Here is a 12,113-nt window from a genome sequence, read left to right on the forward strand (position 1 = left end):
CAAGCAAGAGAATTTCAGTCTTCGACAATGTCTTCTTCTGATTGGAGCTACCTGACCCGACCATAGCTCCATTAGAAATGGGCAATGGACATAGGTGAGTGAAGGAAGCGGAGCTCCACTTCCTACTGCTAGAAAAGCTTGGGTGATTGATTCCTTGGCAACTCATTATATTTGCCTTCCTGAAAATATGACCTTTGCATTCCTTATAATCCATTTGGTCATATGGGGTCTACAATTTGCAGGATGACTTTGTTAATCATAGATATGCGTGAGACAGGATCAAAGATCCATCCCTCCCCTCTTGTATCCTATGCTCATTTGCAGCAGAATTCTGTGGCTACGTCTCTTACGCCGGCTTTGGTGGCGCTGGAACATCATTCAGCGCAGAGCAGTTAGACTTGGCTGTTGAGTGGTATTCTCCAAAACAAGGAGAGGCTACCAACCATTCCCACCTCTAGAGAGAACAAGAAAATTCCTTGGCTCAAATCAACTTCAGATTGAGCGTTTCCAGAGAACCCATTTGCTAGAGCCATCAATGGCGTAGGAGAATTCCCCCTTAGCCCCAGAAACGAGGCTTCAGCACGCCAAGCAAGTAATCACTCTTATCCTCAACCCTCCTAATAAGGAGAAACCCCACTTTTGGAATTCCCGACATTGTTCAATAGTCATCTAGCTCGGTAGAAACAGTAGAGGAGGGTGTTGCTTGATTTCGATTCCTAGTGGATCATAACTGGAGAATACTCTCTAAGGATTTTTAAACCCACTTGTCTAGTGTGAATTGAGAAATCAATAACCAATGTAAAATAGCTGAATAAATTTAACCAAACAAATAAGTGAAATAAAATTGTAAGAGAACAATCATACAATCAACACCAAGAATTTTTACGTGAAGAACCCTATTCACTACCAAAAAAACATAAGAGAACATTGGTTTTCTCAAGTTTTTACCCAATCTTAAGATTTACAAGCAATTGGAGACAATATAAAAGGAATTACCTCACAAGAAGTCAAATCAAATTCTCACCACAAATACCACATCTTACAAAGTCTCATTGTTTGGTAGAGATCTAGAGTTGTAGTAATAGAAACATCAAGACTTAAAATTCGGTCCCAAGCTCCTTGCTCTTTGCTTCTCGTTCTTTCCTTTTTCTTTCTCTTGATTTTCTGTTGTGACTTGTGAGTTGAGTTCTTCACCTCCCTGAGAACAAACAACTCATATACACCCAAAGACACCAATGCTTAAAGCAAAAAAGAGAAAATGCCAAAAAGGCTCTTCAAATTCCAACGCCGAAAAAACCCCTTACACCATTCACATTCTGCTTTTGGACTTGGGCATGGGTTGGACATTAATTGGACTTGCCCCACCAACAATCGCCCTCTCCTAAAAGTAGAACAACCTTGGTCAATGGCGTAAGAGGATTCACCTCTTAGCCACAGAGATACGACGGTTGAGCACGCCAAGCAGGTAATTTTTTTTTTTTTTTGATAAAGATATTCATTAACGCTGGAACAAAGTACCAGACGAATCAGAATACAAAAAAGAGTGAAATACAGTCAGGGGTTAAAAAACCAAGAAGAATCCTACTGAGCATTGGCTCCAAGTGAGGTCAGGCAATCTGCCACTGAGTTAGTTTCTCTTAGAGTGTAACACTCCAGAACCCACCCTAAGAGTATGGGTCAACACGATAACCAAAATTAAAATACGGGTTATGATCGTAAACAATGATAAACCATCAATCATCTCAAAAGATCATCTCACATTTTCAAGTCTTGGAATAAAAACTCCCATAAAAAAAAAAGTCTTAGAATAGAGACAACGGAAGTCTTAATTAATAATAAATCTCATTAGGATCTGAGAATCTATGGTGCAATGTGCTGGTGGCACCACAAAGTAAAGATAAAAATAACTACTAAATCTCTATTACAACCCTTGAAAATTCAAAGCTAAAAATTAGTATCATCTTAAAACTCCAAATACTATCAAATTTCAATCTATGCAAACTAAAATAAATGAAATCATCAATGCTAAATCAAAGTCTTCAGAGATCCTCTTCTTTTTTTGCTAAAGATCAGCAAGGTATATATTTGATACATCCAATATTCACCGGGCCAATCAACGACCGTCACGTGTCACGCAGGCGACCCGCTCCATAGCTAAGGGGAACGAACGGGGTCCCAGCACCACTCGGGCGCGGCCACCACTCGGCGCGGCCCCGCGAAGGAACGGCCTCACCCAGGCCGCGGCCTCCTCACCAAGGCGCGGCCTCACTCGGCGCGCCACCACTTGGCGCGGCCTCGCGCAGCCACACATCCAGCGCGGCCACCACTTGGCGCGGCCTCGGCGTAGCCACACATCCGAGCGCGGCCACCACTTGGCGCGGCCTCACAGCAGCCACACATCCGGCGCGGCCTCACCCAGCGGCTGCACCCAAGCAAGCATCGTGGGCACGTGAGGTGGGGACCACCCATCTACGACCCTTCGTATCGCTAAGACTCACGTCACTACCAGACTCTAGACCGCCGCTTAGAGGTCACGTCATCTAGACGGATTCAAGCACCGAGGACGTTATCACCACACGCGGGTATCTATCCACCAAGGATCCTCGATGCCACCAGGACACTCCCTCTCACGGGAGATGGCCAATCGGATAGAGTCCCGCTACCCAGGGCCTCTATCCACTCAACAAGACAATCGCCCTCAAACGGGGACTCTCCACACCGCCATACACCGCCATATGCTACTATAAAAGGCAAGGTACGCAACCCCATCGGGGACATCTAAACTCATCGAATAATCACTATTCATCTATTTGCGCCAGAGATCTAACTTTGGCATCGGAGAGCCCTAGGCGGGAACACACCGGTTCTCTCGTTGACCCCTTTGGTCCACTTGCGGTGACGACACTCGCAGGACGCTGGACGATTTCTTGACGCAGCATTGGCGCCGTGCGTGGGAACGACGCTAGCCATTACTACTAGCTCGCTTCCATACTCATTCAATGGCACGAAGGAAGACTACCACCACCAACAACGGAGCAAGGAATGGATCACCACCCCGCAGTGCTCTCGCGCCGTAGAGCCAACGACCAGGACCATGTCCCTCCGGAGGAGGAGATCCCCCTTAATGACCGATTCGTGATCGCGAGCCCAACAATGACGAGGCCAACGATGTGGTGGTGGAGGTGACACCGACCCCAATGCTCCAGCCACGTGGGTCGAGATCAACGACTCGCAACGACGATCCTCGATGAACAACGACTCTTTCGAGAATACCGACGCAGCATGCGTGCGACATCTCACCGTCGGAGGACTTCACGGCGCAAGGGTGGAGTCCATACCTCCACAAGAGCCAAACCCTAGGAGATCATCTCCGGGGCGCGAGATCGAGAGACTTGCGCGACAGCAACCCCACTCCGCGGCGGGGAGCCTTCCCAAGATCCCAGGAGAACAAGAGACCTCTCGCCACGGTCGAACGTGGGAGGACGCCAACACCCAAGGCGAGGGTGTCTAGCCCGCAGAGATCGGTCCGAGGTCCATGTTCGACAGACGACCGGAAGAAAGTCACATACCACGACGGCCGGACCACAGAGAAGAAAGCCCCTCACCTTCACGACAGGGTTCATCACGGCATGACCATTCACCATCCCGCCAACACTCAAGGCGGGAGGGGACATCCGAGAAAGAACGTGAACGGGTCGCAGCGAACGTCCGGCTAGGCGTGGGGGCGACACGGGACGAGGAGCTCGATCAAAGACTCGCGACCTGAATGAGAAGCTAGAAGGGTTGAAGAAGCGACCAAAGGCGAGACACATTCCATACCGGACAACACCCCTTCTCGGCAGAGATCATGTCGCCCACACTACCTTCCGTGTTCGACTACCCACCTTTGAACTCTACAAGGGTACCACCGACCCTAATGACCACATCAACTACTTTAATGGCATGATGACGCTGTATGGGGGTCGACGTGGTCTCCTGTCGGGCATTCCCGGCGTCCCTCAAGGGGAGCACCACATCATGGTTCTCCAGGCTACGCCGAGATCTATAGGCTCGTTCGCGAGCTATGCGGCGATTCGTCACCCGCTTCCAAAGCAGCGTCAAGCGTAAGAAGACCACCGTCAATCTACTAAACGTGGTACAGAACCCCGGGAATCTCTCGGGAATACGTTACCAGGTTCACCAAGGAGTCCCTGGAGGTTCGAGACTTGGATGACCAGACAAAGATGCAGCCCTAGCAGGAGGTATTAGGGACTGGACTTGATCAAGGACTGCACGTCATGAGACCAGGACTATGAAAGAGCTCCTGGAGCGGTGCAACGAGTTTGCAAATATGGCCGAGGTACTACAAGCTAGAACAAAAATAATCGAGGCCAAGCCACGGGACAACAAGAGGCCAGCACTGATGACCGCAAAGAGGGTAAGAGGTCGAGGCAGGCGCCGACAAGAGCAGAGCGACCACCCATCCAGGAGGACAGACCGCCCGAGAGAGAAGTGAGAGGGCAAGCACCCCTGAGTTCACACCACCGAACACCACCAGGTCCCGGATACTCATGCAGATCCGGACCGTGACCTACTCCATTGGCCACGACCCATGCTAGCGGCCAGAGAAGCGAAACCCTAACAAATATTGTCTCTTCCACAAAGAGAATGGGCACGACGGAGGAGTGCTATCAATTGAAGAGAGAGATAGAACAACTGGTAAAAGCGGAAGCTTGAACAAATATGTGAAGGGGAGACGTGACAACCGCTCGAGGCCAAGGAGATAGAGGTCGCGACGAGACGAGTGGAGCCGAGACGAGAAGAAAGAAGAACGGATCGAGAGAGAGACCGCCGTAAGAAGCGGAGAGATGCCACGAACCTAGTGGCACCAAGGGACCTCCCATCCTCACCATACTTGGAGGACCAGGGCAAGAGTCCACCGGAAAAGCTAAAGCTCATGCCAGGTTCGTGGGAGTGGCGGAGAAGCCCAAGCAAGATAACCAAGATCGAGGCGGTGATCTCCTTCTCGAGATGAAGACTTGGAAGGACTAAACTTCCCGCATGAAGATGCCCTGGTAGTACAGGTGGAGGTAGCCAATCGACTGCACACGGGGTATTGATAGACACGGGCGTCCGTTGACGTACTCTCCTTGGACGCCTATCGACGGTTCGGGTTCGGGGCGCCAGCTCAAACCGAGCCCACTTATCTCCATGGATTCTCGGTGCCACCGCCTCCATCGAGGTACCATAGAGCTACCCGTCACCTTCGGGTACACCCTCAACAAGTACCCATCATGGTAAACTTCATGGTAGTCAAGTCCGTGGTGTCCTTCAACGGCCTCTTAGGGCGACCATCACCTGACAGCCCTTAGAGGAGTCATATCTCCACTTCACGAAGATGAAGTTCCCCACCGAGAATGGGGTAGGCGAAGTCCGAGGAGATCAGAAGAAAGTAAGGAGTGCTACGCCACCTTCATGAAAAAGAATAATGGCAACACCCGTGGAATGGCACTCGCCTAGAGAGCATGATCGGTGACCGAGAGAGATGAACGCGACAGAGAGAAGGGGAAGGCCATGGAAGACCTCATCCCATGGCCCCTCAGCCAGGATGACCCCTCCAAGGTCGTTCAGTCGGCTCATTGCTAAGCAAGGAACAAAGAAGGGCTTGGACACCTCCTCCAAGCGAACATGGATGTCTTCGCATGGTTGACCTCCGACATGCCAGAATACCACGTTCCATAGTGGAACACCGACTACATGTCGACCCAACCGGGAAGCCCATTCAACGAGCGGCGTAACTCGCCCTTGACCGACAAGCGGCAATCAAGGAGGAGGTCGAGAAGTTAAGCCGATCGGGTTCATCGAAGGAGAAGTTCCCAACATGGCTCGCCAACGTGGTCATGGTACCAAAGCCAAGTGGGAAGTGGAGGATGTGTGTCGACTACACCGACCTGAACAAGGCATGCCCAAAAGATGAGTACCCACGCCTGGATCGACCCATCGATCGACGCCACCGCCGGCCATGAGATCTTTGAGTTTCATGGACGCCTACTCCGGATACAACCAGATCCTCATGTATGAGGATGACGAGTCTTACACCGCATTCGGACGGACAAAGAGAACTACGCTACAACGTCATGCCGTTCGGGTTAAAGAATGCAGGGGCCACCTACCGTGAGAATGGTCAACAAGATGTTCGAGGAGCAGATCGGGCGCAACATGGAGGTATATGTGGATGACATGCTTGTGAAAAGCGTCCACACCAACCAACACCGACCGACCTAGAGGAAGCCTTCGCGATGCGAGGAGGAACCGGATGAAGCTAAACCCCGCAAAGTGCGCCTTGTGTAACGTCAGGAAAATTCTGGGGTTCATGGTCTCGGTCCGTGGAATAGAAGCTAACCCATCCAAGATCAAGGCCATCCAAGAGATGGCACCTCCTCGAAGGTCGGGGAAGTGCGGAGGTTGAATGGGAGGGTCGCCGCCCTTTCCAGGTTCGTGTCACGATCGGGTGATAAGTGCTTACCATTCTTCAAAACATTGAAGAACCTCCGAAGCCCTAAGGACTTCACATGGACGGAAGAGTGCCAAAAGGCGTTCGGAGAATTGAAGGAGTACCTAGAGAGCCCACCTGCTTGGGCGACCGAACCTAACGAAGAGTTGCAGCTATACCGGCCGCTACCCTGTGCGCGGTCGGTATGATCTTGAAGGAAGAAGACAAAGTCCAGAGGCCCATCTACTACGTCAGCCATGTCCGATCGATGCGAGACCAGGTACACTAGGATCGAGAAGGTAGCCTATGCATTGGTAATGGCAGCCAGGAAGCTACGACCATACTTCCAAGCCCATACCATCGCAGATCCTCGCAGACCTACCCTTGAAGAAGATATTGCACAAGCGGACGCCTCCGGACGAGTGATAGCATGGGCGGTGGAGTTAAGTGAGCATGACATCAAGTTCCAACCAAGGACGGCCATCAAAGGCCAAGCCTTGGCGATTCGTCGTTGAATGCACCTTACGAGACAGAGCGAAAAAAAAAAAAAAAAAAGAGGAAGAGAGAGAGAGGCCAAGTAGCTATGTAGCCAAGAGGCCACGGCCAAAAGACCACGACCAAGGGGCCACGGGCAAAGGGCTATGGTCGTCATCAATGGATGTCACCTATCAAAAGAGAGAGGCCAAGTGGCTACGGCCAAGAGGCCATGGCCAAAAGAACACGACCAAGAGGCCACGGCCAAAGGGCTATGGTCGTCACCTATCAAGAGAAAAAAAAAAAAAAATAAATAAAAAATAAATTTTGGATGCCATTCGTCAAAGGCCGCTGCCCAAAAGCAAAGAAGAAAAGAGAGAAGAAAGAAAAATAAAAAGGGGGTCTTTGGCCATGGCCAAGGGCCACAATCGACAAACCATGGTAGAAGTTCAAGGTTCAAGGTTCGAGGTTCGAGGTCCGAGGTCGGAAGTTCGAGATGGTTCGAGTTCTAAGGATCGAGAATGCAACTGTTGATGCCCGTCCGAGCTAGCCAATGATGAACTCGAAACTGGCCAATGCAAAGGTACGTGGAAATATTACATGAGCTAACATGCCGGGAGAAGCAAGTTAATGAGATTGAGGAGGGGCCTAGCTAGATGGACCCTATACTCAACTACCTACGGGACGACGTCTTACCGGAAGACAAGGCCGAGGCAAGGAAGATCGGGACGAGAGCTGCAAAGTACACCGTCCTAGACGGGAGTCATAGCTGGGGGCAACAGCACCACTACTCCGGTGCCTAGGACCTAAGGGGGCGAGTACGCCCAGCCGAAGTCCATGAGGGGATATGTGGAAGCCACATGGGGGACGAGCCCTAGCCTACAAAATCCTCCGCGGGACTATATCGCTACGAAGGCAAGAGGAGGCCATCCAATATGCCAAGAAGTGCGAGCAATGTCGGTTGTTCGCCCAGTACCCCATCTACCCGCCACCAAGTGACATCAATCCTCAACCCCATACCTTTTGCCATGTGGGGACTAGACATCTTGGGCAACTTCACCGCAGCACCAGGAAATAGAAAGTACCGGTCGTCGCGATCGACTACTTCACCAAGTAGGTTGAAGCTAAACCCTTGGCCAAGATAACAGAGAGAGATGGAGAAGTTCGTCCGCGCGACGCGTCATCTGAGTTCGGGTGCCACGGATCCTCGTCTTAGATAATGGAAAACAATTCAACAACCCTAAATTCCAAGCATTCTCATCACAGCTACAACATCGACTATCGGCTGTGTCGGTAGCATACCCACAGTGCCAATGGTCGGTGGAGGTCACCAATGAACGCTACTCGGAAGGAGTCAAGAAAAGGCTAGAAGGAGCTAAAGGCAAGTGGGTAGAAGAGCTACCAAGCGCCCGTGGGCATACCGAACTACGACGGACGCCCACAGGAGAGAGCCCATTCCGCCTAGCATATGGCTCAAGCATTGGCGCCGGTAGAGGTCTGCGCTATGTCCCATAGGGTTCGCACTTTAATGAATGCACCTATGCCGACGGATCGGGCGAACCTAGACTTTATAGATGAGGTCCGCGGAAGAGCACTACTAAGGAACGTCGCTACCGCAGCTCAGTCTTGCCAGTGCTATAACGCCGAGGTCAAGGAAAGGCTATTCCACCAGGGAGATTTAGTACTACGGAGGGCAAGTGCATCACGACCACAAAAGCAGGGAAGTCGTCACCCAACCGGAAGGACCCTACATAGTCTCCAAGCAGATCACGCCCAGGGGACCTACCGCTTGAAGACTCCGGGGGCAAGAAGGTAGACCGTGCACGGAACTCACTATACTTGAAGAAGTACTATCAGAAGTAACAACAAAGAGTTTGGCACCACCAACATGATAGCAGAGATGGCATTACGTTTCAAAGATGAATTGAAAAAATTCGGGAATACTCGGCTTCTTCTACTACTCAAGCGAGGCTTCGTGCCTAAGGCGACATGCCAATATTGAGGCTTTATGCCTAAGGCGGTATGCCAACATCGAGGCTTCGTGCCTAAGGCGATATGCCAACACCGAGGCTTCATGCCTAAGGCGATATGCCAACACGAGGCTTCGTGCCTAAGGCGATATGCCAACACCGAGGCTTCGTGCCTAAGGCGATATGCCAACACCGAGGCTTCGTGCCTAAGGCGATATGCCAACACCGAGGCTTCGTGCCTAAGGCGACATGCCAACATTGAGGCTTTATGCCTAAGGCGATATGCCAACACCGAGGCTTCGTGCCTAAGGCGATATGCCAACACCGAGGCTTCGTGCCTAAGGCGACATACCAACACCGAGGCTTCGTGCCTAAGGCGACATGCCAATATTGAGGCTTTATGCCTAAGGCGATATGCCAACACCGAGGCTTCGTGCCTAAGGCGACATGCCAACATTGAGGCTTTATGCCTAAGGCAAACATGCCAACACCGAGGCTTCATGCCTAAGGCAACATGCCAACACCGAGGCTTCATGCCTAAGGCGCCATGCCACCGCCGAGGCTCTACGCCTAAGGCGTTAACCCCAAGGTCGGAGGATCACCAAGGCACGACGTCACTACCAAAACCCGAGGACTATCAAGGGTCGAGAGCATCAACGCGCAAGCGATCACCAGGAGACAATGCAATCAATATCAAAGCGACAAGGATCAAATCATATCAACATCTAAAGAAAGAGTCAAGTACATACAAAAGCAAGCATCACAATCCAAAAGTTATCATCCAAAAGTCAACACCCGGAAAGAACATCTATAAAATCGGGGGCATCTAGTGGAGGAGCACCTCGATCCGGAAGGAGACATCATATCACCTCAAGACAAGCAACACTCTCCTCCGGTAAGACCGCACCCTCCTCTGTCACCACAACATCATCCTCGGGAGAGACACGAGCCTCTATAGCGCTCTCGGTGTAGCGCGTAGTGACCTCGGGAAACCTTGAGAAGTCATAATCACGGGTCTTCTCCAGGATGCGAACCGCCAAGTCTGAAGAAATCAAGACGCTAGGAATGAAAGCCAACTTACTCCTAAGGTCACCAACGAAATAGAAGCTCGGAGGCCCTACGACCCCTACTAGGGGTGGAATCTCCAGAAACCTCCTCCTCCCCTTCACTACCAACGGGGAAGGCAAAGAAGAAAAAATATCCGCGGGGAACGCTCCTCGAAGATCCAACCCCGAGCGGGCCAAGGTCACCCGGGAAGCGACATGAAGGACAAGAGGGGAACGAACTACTTACTCGAGAAAGCAATCTCCCGAAGTTGGCAAGAAAAAGGAAAGGAATGTCACCCGCAAAATATAAACAAGCAGCTCCATCACATACAAGAGGAGGAATAGGGAAGAAGAGCGAGGGTCCATCACGTCCACGCCCGCGGTCACCTAGGCGCGGCATCATCGGCAAGGCGTGGACCACACCCGGCATGGCCACCAGCGCCGCCAGCGGCCACACCCCCCCGGGCGCGGCCTCACCCCGGCGCGCCCAGCCACGGGGCGCCGGCCTCGGGAGCGGCCCACCCCCGCCCTCGGGCGCGGCCCCCTTGTGGCGCGGCCACGGCCTCGGGCGCGGCCCCCCCCCCCCCCTACAGCCTTGGCGCGGCCTCACCGCGGCGCGGTCCCGGCCTCGCGCGGCCTCACCATGCGCGGCCCGGCCCGGCGGCGCGCCTCCTCGGGCGCGGCCTCACGCGGGACGTGGCCTCACGCGCGCGGCGCGGCCCAGGGCGCGGCCACGCCTCGGCGCGACCGACCGTGGCCACACCCGCGGGCGCGGCCTCACCGTGGCCACACCCAAGCCGGCCTCGAGGAGACACCCTACAAAAAAAAAAAAAAAAAAAAAAAAAAAGAAAAAGAAAAAGGGGTTGGAATCGATGTACCTCGAAAAAGGTGATCGCGCAGAAGGACAAGCACATGGCAATGACGTAGCCACACCACGAGGCACAACCAAGGAATAGAGGTCACAAGAGGCAAGGCACTCAAGCTTTCCAAGCAAACCAAGGCACCAAGAGAACACCACCCAAGCACAAGGACCCAAAAATCAAGCAAAGTGGATACTAGTGGAGGTGACCCAAAAATAAACACATGGTGGGCACCAAAAAGAGGACAAAAGACAAAAAGAAGAAAGGAGAGCAAAAGGGAAGACAAAAAGTAAGAAAGAGAAATGAGAAGTGAAAGAAGAAGGAGAGGAAGGAACATATACCTACAAAAACAAAAAGAAAAAGTGTAGGAGGTAAGGTTTGAACCCCCAACCTCTCCCTACCTCATCGTGGATTTGAGTGCAAACCCCACGGGGAAAGTTTATTCGCAGCGGACCCCTCACTATGCAAAGACACCTACTCTCTTGGACATCCTATCCCAAGAGAGTGGGGGCAAATGATACATCCAATATTCACGGGCCAATCAATCACCGTCACGTGTCACGAGACGACCCGCTCCATAGCTAAGGGGAACGAACCGGGGTCCCAAAGCACCACTCGGGCGCGGCCACCACTCGGGCGCGGCCCCGCACAGGAGCGGCCTCACCCAGCCGCGGCCTCACTCACGGCGCGGCCTCACTCAGCGCGGCCACCACTTGGGAGCGGCCTCGCCGCAGCCACACATCCAGCGCGCCTCACCCAGCGCGCCTGCACCCAAGCAAGCATCGTGGGCACGTGAGGTGGGGGCCACCCATCTACGACCCTTCGTATCGCTAAGACTCACGTCACTACCAGGACTCTAGACCGCCGCAGAGGTCACGTCATCTAGACGGATTCAAGCACCGAGGACGTTATCACCACACGCGGGTATCTATCCACCAAGGGTCCCGATGCCACCAGGACACTCCCTCTCACGGGAGATGGCCAATCGGATAGAGTCCTGCTACCCAGGGCCTCTATCCACTCAAAAGCACAATCGCCCTCAAACGGGGACTCTCCACACCGCCATACACCGCCATATGCTACTATAAAAGGCAAGGTACGCAACCCCATCGGGGACATCTAAACTCATATCTGAATAATCACTATTCATCTATTTGCGCCAGGAGATCTAACTTTGGCATCGGAGAGCCCTAGGTGGACCACACTGGTTCTCTCTGTTGACCCCTTTGGTCCACTTGCGGTGTGACGGCACTCGCAGACCGCTCGACGATTTCTTGACGCAACAATATTA

The 12,113-nt window shown here is 52.5% G+C and overlaps 1 protein-coding gene across 2 annotated transcripts in view; it reads left to right on the forward strand.

Moving 5' to 3' along the window:
• The window catches only part of LOC122668876 (enhanced ethylene response protein 5), an 88,380-nt gene that overhangs the window by 17,889 nt on the left and 58,378 nt on the right, over positions 1 to 12,113 (forward strand). The gene's annotated exons all lie outside the window — the stretch shown is intronic.

Source organism: Telopea speciosissima, chromosome 7 (genome assembly GCF_018873765.1).
Source record: "Telopea speciosissima isolate NSW1024214 ecotype Mountain lineage chromosome 7, Tspe_v1, whole genome shotgun sequence".
Lineage (NCBI taxonomy): Eukaryota > Viridiplantae > Streptophyta > Magnoliopsida > Proteales > Proteaceae > Telopea > Telopea speciosissima.